Raw genomic sequence first — 19,375 nt, 5'->3', positions numbered from 1 at the left:
CTGGCCCTCCTTTGGATGGTGGAACAAGCATGTCACCATTATCTTTTAGCAACAAAAAGTAAAATTCCCTGTAGTGACCTAGACCCAAAGACATTTCTGTTTTCCAATGGATTTGTATGGAGAGTATAAACTGCCCCAACATGTCAGTGCCTGCCCAAGTACCGGAAAGGCGCTGAGATCTGGTTCTTTGACAGGTGAGAGACAAACACCTACCCAGCAAGACTCACTTGCGGGTGTTTGCTGCCACCCTGACCCGCTCTTGGGTTGCTCGGTTACCAACCCCATCTCTGAGAGGGTCGGTCGGCCTGGTCACTCAGTAAGATTAGCTAGAGTGTGTCACTTGGGCCATTGGCCGTTGACGGATTCGCTGACTCTCGCTTGGTGCTTGTGCTAGTAGAGGGCAGTCAGTGGGGATGACGGAGTGGGGATCTTTGTAGACGATGCCCGGCTTTCTGCTGAGGTTCGTCAGATGTGCGAGGGCGGGCCGAGCGCGCGCCGGTGTGTGTGCGCGGGCGGGGGGAGGAGGAGGGCGCGCAGCAGCCTAAGATGGCGACCACCGCAGTCCCTCCTGCAGCTCCCGCGCCTCTGCAGTCCGGTGGCGGCCGCGGCAGCGCCTTGCGTCCTCTCTGAACGCCGGCACGGTGAGTAGGGTCCGAGATGGGGAACGGGGGCGCCGCGGTGTTGGCGTCGGGATGGGGGCCAGTCGAACTAGGCTTTGCCGCAGAGCCGGGGATTTTTTTTGTTGCATCCCGCATTCCTGAGGACTTTGGCCCCTCCCTCCCTGGCCGAAGAGAGGGCCATGCCTGTTGTCTGCGTGTATGAATCTTATGTAGAGGGTTCTGCCCCCTATCTTCAGCGGGATAGAGGAACTGGCTACCCTGTAGCCCATCCCATGCTCCTGGGTAGCCTCATTTTAAGTAAAGCATTTGAAGCAAACTGCTGTCCCGCTCGCCGCCCTGAACAAGACCCTTCATAGAAGTAGATGGAGCATGCCATCTTTTTTATAGCGAATGCTTGACTTTATTGCTCTTTCCCCTTGAACACCTCCTCCACCCCCCACATAGGAAACATGTTTTCCTCTCCCCTTCTGTGCTAAGCCTCTAATTAAGAATAGATCTGCCCCCCATCTCGCCGAAAGAGAATGCCCGTTGAAAGAGCGGACATGGTGCATATAACATGTGCATGCGCTTCTTTAAACCCGGTGATGGAATCGCTCACCATTTCGAAATACCAATATTGTGTGTCCCTACTAGAAAAGCTGGTATTCCTTCCTCGTCATTTACCCGTGCCTAACCACCCCACCCCTCCCCCGATCTCCCGCTGGAAACTCACTTCCCCCTCCGTCCTGCTGTCAGAGGGGAATCGCTGGCTCATCACTCCCCTCCCCCGCTACTGGAAATGGAACAGAGGCCGATCATCCACAGACACCCCTCCCTATCCGCCCTTGGCCTAGAAGTCCACTCCTTGTGGCTGTAGACCAGGCGCCCTGTAGTACAGTCGGCGCCGCACTCTATCCCACACCCCATTATTTATAAACCCCATTTCTCCTCTTGGGATGCTAGCTCTGCCACGGGAAGGTATAGGCAGATTTCTCGTTCGGTCATGCTTCACGAGTAGGTGCCTCAGCACGCGTCCCAAGGAATCCTCCCCCAACCCCCCCCCCCCCCTTTAGTGATGGCCTACCCATGACACGTGTCCTCTGGCAGGAAGTCTACTCTTTGATTACTTACACCCCGACTATTGGCAAGCGTGATTTGTCTGTAATACCTAATCGCCGGCTTACTGCAGATAACGGTCGATACACAACTCATGTTCCATTTATTGCAAATACGCGGGTGTATCGCCCAATGTCGCTTGTGCCTGTAACAAAAGGGTACTGGAAACATAGTACTGGAATCAAAGGTTGATCTTCAGCAGACATCTGAAAGGCCATTTCATTTATAGCAGACAAGCTGCCTTTTCTTGTACATCGTGTTTAGTAGATCTAACTACTGACCCATAACAATGTTCCTGCCCTGCATTATTAAGTGCCGATATATAACGGGCCCCTTTACACATTTCCCAAGATAAATTGTCCTCCATTCCCTGAAAATACAGTTGTGTGTTTATTTAAGTGGTATCCTATTTATTTGACTGGTGGCCCGCCACAGAATACCATTGTTATGGGGTGGAGTTGGCTAATGCATAACACACGTGACTTGCCTCTCTGCTACTAAAATTATTTTATCTGTAGTAAGTACTCCTCTACCTTAGTTTCCAGTAGTTGTTTTATAGGATCTGCATACGTGCCCCACCCCTTTGCAAATTGCGGTTGATTTATTGCAGACACTCTCCATTCATCTCACTTCTTCCTCTGCTCTTCCCCTGTCGCCCCTCTCTTGTCCTGTCCTCCATGGGTTACAGCCATCACTGAAGAGGGTGGGCTCCCGCTCCCCCAAGCGAGGGGCTGCTCTTTGGAGACTCCGTTTCGGGTGTGGTAGGTGCTTCACAATACACGCGCCTCTGGCTGCTTTCACTCTCTGCTTTTTCAGGCGGCTTCCCTTATGCGCTGGCAAATCTCGTCCACGTTGCCCGGTTCAGTGCCGTATGTCGCTGGTCAAGGAGGATAGGGCTGCCCTTTGAGGGGGCTACGTGTTGCTTGGATGTTTGTTGTTCTCTGTGGAGGGCTCTCTGCCACTTGCCGTACTTTTCATGCTGGGAAGGGCTAGAAAGTGTTGTTTGCCACGAGCTCTGCTGCTTCGGAGGGCTCAGGGGGAGAGGTGTATGCACTTTCTGACTGTTCTATTGGTTTAGGGGTCTGTGGCTGGCCATGGTTAATGGTGATTGTAATATACTGTGCTTTGCTGATTGAAGTTGCCCAGTGAAGACGGGGCGTATGTGACCCCTGGCGATCTCTGTTGGTTGTTGGTGGAAGGCTTCGCAGGGTGTCTAGGAACATTTGTACAGGCCGGAGATGGGCAGGTTGGTGGTTTTATGGCCCTTATCGTGCTGTGAGCTCAGGGGCCGCTTGGGCAAGATGGGCATGTGTCTGTCTAGTTGGGTTGGTGGGGGGGTCGGTATTGGGTATTCCTCCTCGTTATTTGTTACTTGGCTTCCCCGCGTCTGTCATTTTGTGTGGTATTTTACACTTGCTTATCTGGCTTGGCCAGATGGGTTGTCATATTAGTGCCTTACTAGCTGGGCGAAAGTGTGACTTCTTTATTTTCTCATTCATTGTGTGGGGTGGTTGCATTTTGCGTTCCTGGCGCGATGTATTTTCTCCTTGTTTTCCGATTGGACCATAGATTGGGGTAACTTACTTCTGGCTTTCCCGCAGTCTGGGTAGTTTCCTGCTATAGCTTGTCGGCTTGGGAATGTCCATCTCTCGCTCTGCTGCACGTTGAATGGACCTTGGGTTTCCTCCACATTGCAGTATTTTCTTTCCTGAGGCCTAGACGCCCCGCATTGAGAGCTGAACTAGGATCAGACGCACGCACTGCATGTCCTTGAATCCCTTGCTGCTTTGATCCTTAAACGGGAACCTGCCTCTGTAGAGTTTATACAGGATGTATATATCGTGGCAGAATGCCTAGAAAAACGGAAATGTGCGTGATGTCTCGAACGTTGCAGGCCTGTGAGCAACGCAGGCACCACACAACCCTTGGATACCTGCGGTACAAGTTATAATTGTTTAGCCTTTTATTGTCAACTTAGGCATGCATTTCTCTATTCTGATTTTGTTTAAACAGTGATCTGTTCTTATTTTAAAGTCTAGTAGTTAGATAAACATCCAGCCTAATACAGTATGTGCGTTTCGCCTGCATGGAGACCATATCCTTCCACTTTGAGTGCCGTAACAGACAGCACCTAATTTTAGCTACATGTCGGTATCATTGATTCGCACTCTAATGGAGTTCTGAGTTTAAACCTTTGCGTTTCAGCTTAAAGAAGGTCGCTATCCTGCCGTTTTTAGTGTTGCATGAATAGCTCGTCTTGTACTGTGCGTTTCAGCTCTCGGAAGGCTCACGTTCCCTGTAGTGCTGAATGGACAGCTGGACTAACATGTGCTGTGCGTTTCAGCTTTGTACGTTTCAGCTTTATAAGGTTCCCGTGCCCTGTAGTGCTGAATGGACAGCTGGACTAACATGTACTGTGCGTTTCAGCTTTCTAAGGCTCACGTGCCCTGTAGTGCTGAATGGACAGCTCGTCTGACATGTACTGTGCGTTTCAGCTTTGTACGTTTCAGCTTTCTAAGGCTCACGTTCCCTGTAGTGCTGAATGGACAGCTCGTCTAACATGTGCTGTGCGTTTCAGCTTTGTACGTTTCAGCTTTATAAGGTTCCCGTGCCCTGTAGTGCTGAATGGACAGCTGGACTAACATGTACTGTGCGTTTCAGCTTTCTAAGGCTCGCGTGCCCTGTAGTGCTGAATGGACAGCTCGTCTAACATGTACTGTGCGTTTCAGCTTTCTAAGGCTCGCGTGCCCTGTAGTGCTGAATGGACAGCTCGTCTAACATGTATTGTGCGTTTCAGCTTTCTAAGGCTCACGTTCCCTGTAGTGCTGAATGGACAGCTCGTCTAACATGTGCTGTGCGTTTCAGCTTTGTACGTTTCAGCTTTATAAGGTTCCCGTGCCCTGTAGTGCTGAATGGACAGCTGGACTAACATGTACTGTGCGTTTCAGCTTTCTAAGGCTCGCGTGCCCTGTAGTGCTGAATGGACAGCTCGTCTAACATGTATTGTGCGTTTCAGCTTTCTAAGGCTCCCGTGCCCGGTAGTGCTGAACGGACAGCTCGTCTAACATGTACTGTGCGTTTCAGCTTTATGCTCCGGTGCCCTGTAGTGCTGAATGTATTGCACAATAGGCAAAGACTCAATAGGCATCAAGGGGACAAATGAGTAGTAAACTTGACACAAAAAGGGGAGTCCCCCAAATGAACCACTTAAATTGATTGATTCAATAACCTGGTTTTTACTTTGGCCTGATGATACTTATGGGGCTTAAAATAGCCTCAAGAACAGCACACAAATGTATTTAAGCAATTATTCATAATGTATTATCGTATTCATCATAAACTGCCTTGATACTACTGAATCTGGACTATCTCGCCCTCTGTGGGTTGTGAGCAGAGCTTTAAGTGGGCCGGGCCCTGCCGGGGCCCTCCGGTCCCGCCACTTGACAGCGGGTCATTGTCCCGTCACGGCCGCAGCCGCGACGGGAGATGAGCGCGCCGTCAAAAAGTCAGGCAACTGTGACTGACACAAGTGCAGGGCAGTCACAGCTTCGCTCAAATTTGCGCGAAGCTGGGGCTGGCTGACACTTGTTTTAGTCACATCTCAGGGTCCCCACCCACCATTAATAGCCCTTTGTCTCCACTCCCTGTGCTGAGAGTAACAGGCACAACAGGCGTGGAGACAGAAGGGTGTTAATGTTTGACCCATTAGCCCCATGACGGGAAGGGGTGGGGGGCAGAGGAGGAGCTCACTGATATCGCGGCTGGAGGTGAGTGAGGCTTGCTTCAGGCAGTGTTGAGTGGCCTCGCCGGTAATTCGCCCTTTTAACGTAATTATGCATTTTAAAATTTTACAGCGTTTCACACAGTTAAGGATGCAGCCATTGCCGTGGTTGACCCTCCCCTGGTCCTTGCTCAGCAGTTGTGTTTCTCATTGGGTCAGAGTCCGTTTTTGCACTTTTGTAAGCACCACCACAATACCTAACTTCTCGTTGCCACTAAAATGAGAAATTGGGTGATTGCCTCTGCATTGCTAATTGTCCCAATGACGAAACGTGGCTGCTCTTGGCTCTGACTATACTTGCACCTGTGTTGGCACTCAAACTAACAAAACTCAACAGGTTGTCCTTGTGCCAGCCCTGCCCATTTTGCAAATCCGTTCATGTGTTGAATCTACAACGATTCCCTGATGCAAACGTCTGACCACACCCAGACAAGATTATGAATGTTAGCATGCGCCACACTTAAAGAAACCTCCCCGAATACAAGGACTGCTTGTATTTTAAGCAGTCAACTTTCTCTCTTTTTAAAAAGCCTCACCCTCAACAGTGCAATTAAATGATTAGCCCAGGACCACACAATTTGGTTGTACCAGCAGTGTTGCAGTATGCGCTTAGTTGTGTAGACAAGACCACCTCTATTCATTTTTACATGCTTTTCGTTAGGCCACGCCTTCAAGTTTTAGGCCACTCCCCCAAATGAGGGACTCCCCCTCAATTTCTTATCCCACTTAAAGCACTGGTTGTGAGGTACCTTTATCTTGTACTTTTTGTATATATGTACTGTACATGTATTGCATCAGCTGCTTGTATCCTCTGTATGTAACCTAAGCTTAAGTAATCTTGTACCCGCTGCGCCTGGCTACCCCAGGGTTTGGAGCGCATTATCAAATAATAAACATAAAACACTTATTAAATCTGTGTATAATTTTGCATATAAAACAAATATCTATAAAAAGGATAAAATGCATCAAAAATCCGTAGAATAACTTTAGTGACCTTTACCCCAAATTTGTCATGGGCCTATTTACATTTTTGTGCTGTTCTTGAGGCTATTTTAAGCTCCATAAGTATGGCCAGGTCAAAGTAAAAACCAGGTTATTGAATCAATCAATTTAAGTGGTTCATTTGGAGGACTCCCCTTTTTTTGTCAACTGTAGTGCTGAATGGACAGCTCGTCTAACATGTACTGTGCGTTTCAGCTTTAGGAAGGCTCCCATGTCTTACAGTGCTGAATGGACAGTTCGCCACAGCAACCCCGCATGCTTCAGAAATATTCAGATAGCTCGCTTTAGCACTCATTTCAGCTTTAATAAATGTGTACATTTAAACGTCAAATAGACCCATTTCCTTTTAATGGTAATCAGGAAGCTGTCCATCGTCTTTTATTTTAACCTAGCCGCAATGCTTTGTAGTGGTAAACGTACAGCTCACGGCGAACATTTAACTACAGGAAAACAACTTGTATTTGTAGTGGTGAAAAGACGCAATCGTAATACATGCGTTTGAACTTCAATAATCTCCCCCCCCCCCACCCCCTTGATTCTTATTACTAAACGGACAGCTCACCTTTGCATATTCCAGGCCATGGATTGCTGGACTGCTGCCCATGAAGTTGCGGGTTGTTTGCCATAACTTTTGTCAGGACGGTTCTTTCCATGTTATGCCGAATCGACCGTCCTGTACATCCCCCTTTTTGCCATTCAAAGAGGGCACTTGTGGGATTTGGTATATTAGATATTGTATCATTTTAGCACCTTAGTATCTTGAACTATCGTACTTGAATAGTCAGACAAAGGTAGCAAGTCTTCACACCGTTTCTACACTGCCAGCGCCTCGCATATGCACATGTGTAGTGGAAAACGCGCTTGAGCTGCCGGCCTGCTTGGCTGCCCATTCGTTTATTAGAAACCAATCGCCGCGGGTGACCCCATAGGATATTTGGTATTGACATATATTGATCCTTAGTGTGTGGCTGCTTCTGAGACCCAGATGTTTTCAAAACGTGTAGATACTTGCCAGTACAACATTGAAACGTTAGGTGTGTTATGGTTACTGGTGCTATGTTTACTGGAGCACAAACCGCGTCCTGCATTTTTAGTAAAGGTGATCAGGTATTTCAATGATAGACAACTTTTATTCCAAACGGAACAGCAAATGTGCCCGCCTCTCTTGCATACAGCGGAAGTGTGGCATCTGCTTACATACAACCCTGGCCAGGAATGGGCCCAGGGCACCACTTCCGGTCTGCACATGTCATGCACTCTTTGTTCACAGACCTTCGTCTTTCAACTGTAACAAGATTGTCTTTTAATACATTTTCTTGCTTGGTGTGTTTACACAACCCCCATTAAAACCAAAATGCATTAGTATTGTCGGTTATAATCCCAATGTCTTTTTGGATTTGAAATATATCAGACTGCATATTTACCATGTGTGATTGACCTTTGTGTACGTTGTTTCTTCGGCTTGGTCTGTTTTATGTATTATGGCGACAGTGATAATATGTACCTGTTCTTTATTCAAATTACACACACACACATAAATCTTATAGGAGAAGCTCGTACAGCTTGCTCTGTCTCCCCTCCCCCCAACAACAGAGCATTTAGCAAAGTGACTTAACCCGTAGGACAAATTCATTATGTTAACGCCCATCACGAGTTTTATTCTTTTAATTTTAACGGGATTCTCTTCACCAAAGGCTGCATGCAGACTTCAAGCATGCAGTCTCCATGCAGACATGTGACTTCCACTCAGTATTGATTGTGCTTCTGCTGAGGTGGCTGAAATTGTCACTGAAATAAGGAAATAAAACAGAATCAATACATTATCGATTTTTGCAAGGATTTTTAAAAATGGGGCTGGGCATAGATAATGCTGCCCAAGAAGTAAGTACTATTAAAAACGTGGACCAAAAATACACTGTGCCTTTTGTTACTATTTGGTATGCTCCAAGAATGCAGTTTGCCCTTTATGTTCCAAGAAGGTAATGAGCCCCTGTTACTGCCGTTCGCAGGTTGAGTAGTTAGCCATGTTTACTGCCTAGGAGTGTTAAAAGAGAAAGGGATTCACTGCAGGGTTCCTTAGCAGATGGGTCTGTCAACAAGCTGGTCTGGAAGTGAATGGCGTTCAATTTTCTTTAAAAAAAGCTTGTTTAAAACGACCTTTTTAACTTTATGCTAACGTTGTCTTGGATTCATGAAAGAGCTGAAATGCAAATGTTCTTCCGTTTGTGTGGTTTTCGAATTTGTGCTCGATCCTGTTTTTTTTCTGGGTAGAGGGTGTGTGTGTGTGTGGGGGGAAGGGGGGCTTGTTTTGAGAAGTGTCCAATCTGTAGCGCACACCTGGCATTGGTATGGTCTAGTAACACTGTCACCTGGGCAGTGCCTCACTATATTATCACAAGCTTCTATAGACCATCTAGATGCATGGTTACAAGGGTGTTGCATAAAGTGAGTCCTATTTTGTGTTGAGCACAATTTTGTCAACAGTGTCGCTGCGATTATTGTGGGCATGTGGCAGAGAGCATGCCGTGCACGTAGACGTGCCACAGATGCATGGTTGCAAGGGTACTCGGGTGGGAGGTAGCCTATTTCGTAGGATGTTTGGTACTGTATGTCAGGGACCATGACACTCGGCTACTGTGTTTATAAATAGGTGAATAATGTGTTTATCAAAGAGGATTTTGTACTTTGGCAATTAACTGCATATTAAGAAGAGGCATAGGTTCTAGAGACAATGGTGCCACCTGAGACATTCTCTCAACGGAAGAAATTATAAACTGTTGGTCATGGGTAGATTGGAAATGCCCTTTGCGGATAATGTGGTACTGTTGTTGCTGTCAATGCTAGGCTACTGGAACCGGCTGTGTGAAAGCTAAGTCTTAGAGTGGCCTAACTGCGTTGGGAAGCAAACTTGAAAAGCCACCTTTACGGATAGTATTCAGAACATTGCATTATTTCCCTGTAGTTTACTGGTGCTTTTAAATTCTACTTGTGAAAACCCTATGCAATGCTCCCCCCCCCCCCTTGCAGTCGGCTTTTCGAAAGCCTGGTGGGCATCTCTGCAGTGCATCTGCTTCAGCATTGAATTCCAAAGATAAGCTGACTGAACAAAGAATGAAGTCTCTCCCAGGCGCATCTTCATGAAAGGAGACCCTTCCAAGCAGTATGTGGCCTTTGAGGAGAGGGAGCGTTTGGCCAAATATCTGAGCAGTTGGCCTGTAGAAATTCCTGGAACTTGCCACGTAAAGCCCCGGGATTAATTAAGGGTGCATTGAAACTTATTTTGTGAGAAACCATGAGCCAATGCAGGCGACAGAGCACTCGCGTGATGTAGTCTTTGTGGCCCACTTGGAGTACGTTCAGAAATGCACACCTTTCTTCTTAAACAGTCATCTGATGTCACTTACTCGTTAACCACGGTTCCCTATATTTCAAGTGGCCTCTCATTACCCCCACTATAGTAAATTCGTGGGCACCACAGACATTTAACTTTTTTCGGGACGTGGGGGGCTTGTTAGGGGGGAGGGGAGTTGAAAATGTCTATAAATGGCTAAGAAATTGCACACAACACCCTCCCAAAGAGAGATGTTTCCCAGCGGCAAGATCCCTGGGGAAAACGCAGGTTTTTCTTTTTTTCTTTCATGAAAAGATGGACTGAAAAGTAGGTTAAACAGGAGCGAGAATTCCCACGAACCCTTCTATTGGGAGGCAGACATGGAAACGACAAGATGCTCGTGAAAAAGTACACTAGAAAGGCACACTTTCCATGTAAACAGCCCCCTCGCGCAACTCGGCCAACAGAACCCTTTCTGTAGGGAAATGTGGCCCTCCGACCACAGCGGTATAGTGTGTCACTGTGTGGGTGACAAACAGTTTGTTGTCTAGCAAAGGGGCGAGTTCTTGACTTTTGAAATCTAATGCACCTCACTTCAACTTGTCTGGTTTCCATGTAGTTTATTGCTCCTTAAATTCTGCGTGTAAAACCTATATCATTCTTTTACGTGAAGCCAGCATCTTTTTAATTTGGCGTATTACTTCCCCTTTTTCTTTAATTTGTGTTCCTTTCTTATTGACCACATTCTCAACTTATTAGACTTATGGACATGTTAGTAAATAACCTCATAAGGAAGTATGTTTGTTTGTCCGTAAACGTAACCCCGGTTTTTACAATAGCGAGAACTCTCAATGGGTAAAATTCGATTTACCAAACGTAGCTTAAATCTTTTCCATCTTCCACATCAACTCATGGAAATAGTTGATTTCTTGGCACAATTCAATGTGAATTTTCTTTTTGATATATTTTTTGCTGTTGATATTTTTTTTAAGTTGTTTTACATACTGCTGCAACCCAGCGTTGCAATTTGAGATTTGCGTTATGCCATCTTTTGCACCTGGTTACCGTGCAGTGACCCACACCTGCTGCCTAATCTTTCATTTTTCACGATGTTTGTCATCCTCGAGCCCATTGCAAAATGAAATGTTGTTTGTTTGTGCTTTCACCATCTGTCCTGAACGTGTTTGCAAAACACAGCCGATATGAATTGTGGACTTGTTCTGTGCATGTTTTGGTACCCGATTGACCTGCAACATAGGCTGCTCACCCATGCATAGCAGGCCTACACCCTATTTTAACGCGGCCATATCATGTTAACAAAATCCCAGTGTGTCTAGGAAAGGCCACGCCCAACTTTGTTTCGTGCAAGTGTAGTTGGCAATAAGAGATACCAAGTGTGTTATTTACAACCTGACTTGAAGAACAGACTGATGCCTTCCATTCAAGTTCAGCATTACGCTCGAGTTATTTGTTGGATGGTACATCTGTGTTTGTCTTTATTTTTGTTTCCTAACTTGATTCTTTTCCCACTTTGTGCTTTTACTTTAATAAATAAACTCGCCTATGTTTCCACACTTCAACTCGCACATTTTAACCAATAACTCAGATTATCTGTATGGTGAGCACCATAAGCATTTCATTTTTTTAAATATATTTTTTGTTTGTTTGATTTGTTCTTTTAACCGTGAAGCTCACCTGTAATAATGTTTAGAACTCGTAGATTCCTAGGTTTTAAGAATCCGGTTGGTTTTCCCATTCACGTTAGTATTTTAACTTTGCAAAGAAAGGTAAATGTTTTTATGAAAACGTTACTTTGCGTGGTGTTTGTGCCCGGGGGCATATTTTGGTGTGTTGAGATTGGTCTTTATCTAATAAGTGAGCACAACAGATACAGGCCTTTCTAAATGTATTTTGAATGTATGATAGGTTTGCTACTTGTTTGTAACTTTTTTTTGAATTCTTCACTGATTCTTCTCGCCTAGAAACACTTGTGTACCGGCGCGTTATAAATGCCATATCATATAATTTGCCGTTTCATATGGCCCAGCAGGTTTTTGTTCATTGCAAGTAAATGTTATTTGTCTGTTTATTCCTACAGAACTCTATTATAATGCTAAATGGGCCACTGCGAGTCCGTTTTTACTTGCTGTCCAGGTTTCTTTCATTCTTCTGTTGCACTTGCTGTTCATCTATGTTTGAATATTTTTGAAGGGGCTGGTGTGTCATGGGACACTTTAATGCAGCCAATTCTAATGGAGCTGTTTGGCTACTTGACCACAGAGATTTGGATCTGCCATAGTTGCATGGGACCTTTTTATATATCGGTTAATCCGTCAAGAATTTTCCACGCAAAACTTTATACTTCTATGTCCGTCCCCTTTCATCCATACTTGCGGGACATTCTGTCCTTCGGGAAGGGACCGGAGCACTTTTTTAAAAAAAAATCATAAAAAATGGTTGTTTTTGTCCTTTTTTAAAAAAAAAAATCATTTTACGCCGGGCACCGCAGGTGGCCGTAACCCTGCCCTCCTGAGCTCCGACACCGCACATCGCCCTTCAGTCCTTTTTCTCTGCGAGGTCGAGCTGGATGCACTAGCATCACTGGGAATTTTTCTTCTTATTCCCTTTTGTTCTTCCTTCCTGCTCTGGTTCCACAGTCATCTAGTCCTCAGTCTATGCCAGAGCATCTGGGATTCCTGTCCTGTTCTTCATGCAAACATAGTTTCGTGAGGGCGGATCCCCACTCTCTTTGCCTAGAGTGTCTAGGCCCAGACATCGTTGGGACTCCGTGTTTTTATTGCGATTCCCTCTCCGTCCGGGAACTCCAGCGTCATCTTGTTCAGTGGGAGGAGGTGTTTCAACGCGTTCCTCCACTGCATTTTCAGCTCTTCATCGATGAGGAAGTTAAGTAAGTTCTTTACTTTTTAGGGCTCCCCGACCAGGGGACTCCTTCCTGGGGTCTTCCAGGACCAGGAGGGACTCGAGTAGCTCTGTTACCAGGGGCATTTCTGAGGTATCCTACAAGGTGCCTAAAAGGCACACTGGAGGTTCCTCCGAGGGTTCCCGCAGTGGGCCTGCCAAAACCAGACATTGTTCTGAGGTTCCCTGTTTGGGGGTTAATGTTCAGCCCAGTTCTTCTGTGGCTCTGGATACCGGATTTTGCCCTGAGGTCTCCATTTCTGGAGCTTTCCACATTGAGTTACATCTCGAGGCCCCCTTGAGGGAGAAATACGTCCCGGTTTCCATCCCGAGGTTCCCCTTCTTGTGGCTAAATCCAGTACCGGCAGAGTTGAGGGACCCTCTTTGAGAGTCCTTTCGGTGAGGTACATTCCTCAACCTTCCCACGCTCAGGGTCGTGGTGGTACCATCTTTGTTGGAGGGGGCAAAGAAGGCGGTCACACACCTCCAGGCTTTCGAGTACCGGCTCTGCCGAGGTTCCTCATTCAGAGGCTAATTTTGGGGCTGTTCCTGGGATGTCAAGTAAACACCCTAGACCTGCCAGTACCGGCTCTGCTGAGGATCCTTTTTTTCAAGGCTAAAATGTCACAAAAGACTCCTGACAAGACCGTTGCCTCACCTTTGGCTGTGACGCAGATCATCTCAGGTGTCGACAAAATAGCGGCTCAACCTCCATGGTGACCATTTTGTCTGCCCCTCTTACCTCAACATTCACTACGGCTGGTGCTGGGGGGCAGGGGGGATTCCTTTTGGGGCTGAGCAGTTTTTTCCACACCATGTGGATAAAAAAAACCTGTTCGCCCTTCAGTGGATTGGCGCAATTGGGCACTGCTGCCTCATACAATCTCGCTCCCTCCTGTTTCTGCACCCCTGATCTGTGTGAACCCAGCCAGTGCAGGACCTTCCTGGCAACCATCCTCATTGCGTTCATGGGGGTATGCTTCTTCCGAGCGGCTTCTACCCACTCCAGCGGCTAGACCTTTGTCTGAGGATGCGTTTTCTGGGAAATTTCAGATGATCATGCACTCTGATCCCATGATGGCGTACTTTAAGGGTCTTTTCAGGGAAATATATCCTGGAACCTCCTGTGCTGCCTTCTGCACTGGCTGTTCCTTCGCAGGCCCCGGTGGTGCTCCTCCTCCATCTCTACCGGCTGGACTTCCTCCATCACTTCCTCCGCTATGCCTGATAGAAAACGGGTGCACCGCTAGACAACACTTTGATCCGCTGCACGTGGAGCCTCAGGTCTTAGTCTCCTGCTCCCGCTTCAGTGGATGAAGGCCAGGCGTACCAGGACAGCGACGAACAGCCCCGCTATATCAGAGCTGGATGTGATGGCTTTGCTTGATATTCCAGTGCCTGAGGCCCCCGCTCCACAGGAGGGGGTGCTTTCTGGAGCCTTTACTCTATCACTGCAGGAGTGCACAGGCCTGTTCCTCCAGAAGGACATCTTGGCTGAGGCCCGCAAGGTCTGGTAGAAACCGCATACTGGGTTGCATCTCAACAAGAGGATTGACGCTTGATGAAAGCTTCACGCCTCGGAAGATATAGCCTTGTCGGCTTGTCCGCTCTCATCGTCAACGGTGGTGGCAGCAGCCACCCTCCAGTCCAAACCGGCCTCTACATCCTCCACTGCAGTGGCCCAAATTCTCTTCAAGGAGGACAAAAGTCTCAACGCCCTTGGCAAGAATGTTTTTTTCCAATTCGGCGCTCCAACTTCGTCAGGCTAACACTGAGCTCATCCTGGTAGCGGCCAATGTCAGACTGTGAAGGGAGCTAGCTGATTTCGAGGAATGATTACCTGTGGCTAGGCTCGAAAACTTCAAAGCCGGTTTGTCGGACGCCAGAATGTTGGCACAGGATCTACTGGAGGCTGTGGCTCACCACGTAGATACCTTTGCTCGGGGGCTTATGGTCGGGGTTGACGTTTCCTGCCAACCATGGTTCCATGCGTCGAAGTTCTCAAAGGAAGTGCAGGACAAAGTGCTGGACCTTCCCTTTGATGGTAAGGAGTTGTTGCATTCCTCCACAGATGAGGCACTCACAAAGACTAAGGTGAGTATTTGAACCACCAGGTTTATCAGTCCTGGCGAAAGCTCCAGCTAAGGCCCCTTATCCACAGAGGTCTGGGTCCGAACTCGACCCGTCTCTGGGTTCAGGGGGTTTTCAGGATCGCCATGCACGCCGATCTGAAGCTCCGGTTGGCAGGCCCCGCCATAAGTAACGACGGTAAGGTGGCCGGTTTTTCTCTCAGCCAGCAGTTTCCTCTCCAGGGACAGGTAGTCTCCATGCCAACAAATCATTCAAATTTATATTTTTTGTTGGTTGCACGAGACTCCGGTGGGAGGACACATTTTGTCTCATCTGGAGGCATGGCAGACCATCACTAAAGACTGATGGGTTTTGTCTATCGCTTGGGTGGGCTTCAACTTGCCCCCCCCACCCTTCAACCCTCCCTTCCAGCAGACCGGGTTGCCCTCCCTCAGAGCCGAGGTACAGAACTTCTAGAGCTCAGAGCTGTGGAGCCTGTTCCCCCTCAGGGAGCAAGGGGAGGGCTACTACTCCCATCTGTTCAGTGCCCAAATCTAACCAGACTGGCCTGCGCACTATCCTCGATTTTTCCCAGTTCAATCTATCTCTTCCACAAGAGAAATTCAAGATGATCATGCCTAGCCAAAGAAAGTCCTCTCTTCGGAAGGGCGATTGGCTCAGCGTAGTAGACCTCCCGGACGCATACATGCACATTCTGATTTGGGCCTGCATCGGAAATATCTGCGGTTCTCCCTGGGAGAGCAGCACTTCCAGTTCTGTGTGCTCCCTTTTTTTATCAGCTCAGCGCCTCGCATTTTTATGAAGATGATTTCTGTCATCGCAGCTTTCTTCAGACTGTAGGGGATTCATGTATATCAATATCTGGACGATTGGCTCCTGCGCAGTCCTTGCCCACAGATGGCCTTCACCAATCTTCAGTCTCTCCTTCCGCTCCTGCTCCATCTTGCGCTGTCGTGAATTGGCGGAAATTGTCTATGACGGTCTCTCAAGACCTGATTTTCCTGGATTTCCATTGGAATATAACGGCGGACAGGATTGCAGACCTATCCACCACGTGTCAGCTTTACCTCCAGTCCTCGCACATGACGGCCTGGTGGTTCCAAAGACTTCTGGGTCTCATGGCCTCTTGCATGCTAGCTCTACCTGTTGCCCGTCTGAAGATGAGCCGTACTCAGCTAGCTGGTTGGAGCTGCTGGTCTCAGTCAACTGACCCAGATTCCAAGATAATCCCAGTTCCATCCTGCATGAGGGTGGATTTACAATGGTGGTCTTCGACCAACAACCTTTCAGTGGGGGCCTCCTTGCAGGAGCCCTGCCCACAAGTGACAGTGACCATGGACTCCTCCCTTCTGGGGTGGGGAGCGACGCTATGTCACCTTGAGGTATTTGACCTATGGACTCCTCAAGGCAGGCTGTTCCATATCAATTATCTGGAACTCCTGGCTGTGTTCCTGGCGCTCAGAGCTTTTCAACCATCCATCAACAACAAGGTAGTCCGTGTTCGCACTGACAATTCTGTGGCAATGTTTTACATCAACAAGCGGGGTGGCACCAGGTCACCTCTCTTTGTAGACCTAGCCATACAAATTTGGGACTGGGCCATCCAGCGCAATGTCTGGCTCCAGGCTATAAACATCCTGGGTCACGTCAATGTAACTGCAGACTCATTCAGCGGTCAGTTAAGAGTGGGAAATGAACATCGATATCCTCTTCTACATTTTTCACCCATGGGGCACTCCAGAAGTGGACCTTTTGCGACTTCCACAAACAGGAAACTTCTTCTTTATGCATCCAGGCACGGCCTCTGAGCGTCCTCCTTGGGAGATGCCCTTGAGATCCCGTGGCACAACTTGAAGGCTTATGCTTTTCCTCCATTACCTCTGATTCATCGGTCACTCTGCAAGCTAATGAGTGCATCGAACTGCACTCTCCTGTTCATAGCTCCTTGGTGGCCAACCAGATTCTGTTTTTCGGAACTTCAGCATCTGCCTATTCTTCCTCCGATCAGATTGCCGCTGATTCACGACCTTCTTCACCAGAGCGATCACCAGCTGGAGCACCCCTTCTCACAATCATTAAACTTGGCGGCTTGGTGCCTGAATTCATATCTTTAGAGCAGTGTAATCTGTCTGAGGACAATATGCGCATTATCCAAGTGGCCAGAAAACCTTCTAAAAGGGCTCGATATTGGAGCAAATGGCTCTGTTTTTGCCACTGGTGCTTAGCTAAACAACTTGACCCCAGGCATGCTACAATTGACACTGTTCTATCCTTTGTGTCTCACTTCGCAGCTTCGAGCATTCCTGTTCTGTCTTGCAGGACTAACTTATCTGCCATTGGGGTTTACCTGTCCTTTTCATTGACTAATCCGGGCATTAAAAGACTTTTTGCTGGTCTTCTTGATCTCTTCCCGCCAGTGCGCACCCCTCATCCCAAATGGGATTTGAATGGGATCCTCCCTGCGTTATGCCATAAGTCATTTGATCCCATGGCCACTACAATCTTAAACACTTTTCCTGGAAGGTTGCTTTTCTGATCGCAGTAACATCAGCGAGGCGAGTAAGTGAGCTCCAAGCTCTTTCGGTGCAACATCCGTTCCTCACTTTCCACAAGGATAAGGTTGTGCTTCGCACTCATCCTTACATCCTGCCTAAGGTGGTTACCGATTTTCATTTGAACCAACCAATCTCCTTACCTTTTTTTCCTAACCCGGCATCGAATGCCGAGAGAGTTTACACAACTTGGATGTCAGGCGAGCCCTGAAGTTCTACCTCAATAGAACGAGTGAACCCAGAAGCGCCTCACAACTTTTTGTCACATTCAGAGACACGAAAGGGAAACCGGCTTCCAAAGCAACTATCTTCTGATGGATTGCCTCATGTATTTTAGAAGCCTATACCATTCAAGGCCTTCAACCTCCGAAAGGCATCCATGCTCAGCTGCTGTTGCCTTCCAAAAGTATGTCCCTTGGGAGTCCATCGCCAAGGCAGCTATGTGGGCTTTCCCATCAGCTTTTTGTAAGCATTACTGCTTAGACCTGAGCTCCAGGGCTGATGCCCAATTTGGCCAGGCTTTTCTTAAGGACTTATTCCAGTAAAGGGGTTTTCCATCCACCCGTACAACCTGTGGTGTGTGCTTGGGAATTTCCCACAAGTATGGAGGAAAGGGGACATGACGTAGGAGTATAACAAAGTTACTCACCATAGTGGCTACCTTACTCCTAGTCCATAGTCCCCTTTCCTCCATCGCCCGCCGTATCCTCTATTATTGTTAAATGGTCTCAGACCTGGCGATAGAAAAGGACTGAAAGGCAATGCAGAGCTCAGGAGGGTGGGGTTACGGCCACATGTGGTGCCCCATGTAAAAATAAAGGGACAAAAAGGAACATTTTTGATGCTGTTTTTACAAAAGTGCTCCGGTCCCTTCCCAAAGGACGGAATGTTCTGCAGGTATGGAGAAAAGGGGACTAGGGACTAGGAGGAAGGTAGTCACTACGGTGAGTAACTTTGTTAAAATCTGTTACTAGCTGTAGAAGGGAAGAAGACTGGTAACCTTCATTAGGAGCTGTTGAGTTGCAGGTAGCAGAATGTTTTAAAACAAGCTCTTTCTAAAGAAAAGTTGGCAAATGGCATGCCACAATAGCCCATTATCTGTCCTGTGATCTTCAGTGCACCCAGAAGTGCCTTTACAGCAGGGAGGCATGTTGATTAAATGTGCAGATTGAGTACAGTTTAGTCCTAGGATTTCTACTTCAAAAGGAGTGGAAAAAAATATCAGGATTCAGAAAAGCTGAAAGGATGATAAGTGAGAGTCAAGCATTTGCAGCACAAAAATGCTAAGGAGCATTAGAGTGGCAAGTGAGATTTTGAAAGGTCACCAACAGTAGGGGAAACCTGGATTTTACCTGCTCTCTGTAGGTAGGAAAACAATATGCTAATATCCTTCTGCATGGTCCTTGAGTTGCACAAGGAGAGGTGTAACCTTTTTCTACATGTTATCACTGTCCACATCACTGAAGCGCTATGAGGAGTTGTGTGGATGATCTGCATCTCCAGAAAGATGAGGATAGATTGTTGTTCCAGTGACTGTTTACTAGCACCTCGAAGGTGATGTAGACCAGGCTTATCTGCCATTGCGGCTTACCTGACAGGGTGGCCCGGCAAAAGAACATGAAGTGATCCGACCAACATTCTAGAGTCCATTAAGGATTGCAAGTTGCTTGACTCTCTGGGAACTTGTAGAGCGTATTCATTAGGAGGACGGTGGGAGACAATTAGCTATAAGGTGCCATGGGGTAGGTGGTATCCACCCTGAATATTACAGTTCTTGCCAATTCTTCAGAATATTTTGTCTCTCCGTACAAAAGAAAGGTAAAAGGACCCAAATCATGTCAATATTCTATGATTGCATAATTTGTAAGGCAAATAAGACATGGGCATACTTTTAGGGGGGGAATGGTGTTTGTTTGGTTGGCACTGTGGTGACACTATAGAAACTGAAGAGAAGGGGCAGTAGAGTCTGCAAGTAGTTACAAGA

General features: G+C 47.3%; 1 protein-coding gene across 7 annotated transcripts in view; it reads left to right on the top strand.

The window, feature by feature from the left end:
• The first annotated feature begins 496 nt into the window (after positions 1-496).
• The window catches only part of SCN8A (sodium voltage-gated channel alpha subunit 8), a 1,610,732-nt gene continuing 1,591,853 nt past the window's right edge, over positions 497-19,375 (top strand). For 6 of the 7 annotated variants that reach the window (XM_069653414.1, XM_069653412.1, XM_069653417.1 and 3 more), the window contains exon 1: positions 497-641. The gene's annotated coding sequence lies outside the window, so the exon portion shown is untranslated. Of the gene's footprint in view, positions 642-2,380; positions 2,477-19,375 lie in introns of those variants that run through there. The other variant, XM_069653413.1, reaches the window with a different exon arrangement.

Source organism: Ambystoma mexicanum, chromosome 3q (genome assembly GCF_040938575.1).
Source record: "Ambystoma mexicanum isolate Mex_15411 chromosome 3q, UKY_AmexF1_1, whole genome shotgun sequence".
In the NCBI taxonomy this organism is placed as follows: Eukaryota; Metazoa; Chordata; class Amphibia; order Caudata; family Ambystomatidae; genus Ambystoma; species Ambystoma mexicanum.
The sequence above is the reverse complement of the archived record's forward strand: the minus strand, read 5'-3'. Positions and strand labels throughout refer to the sequence as shown.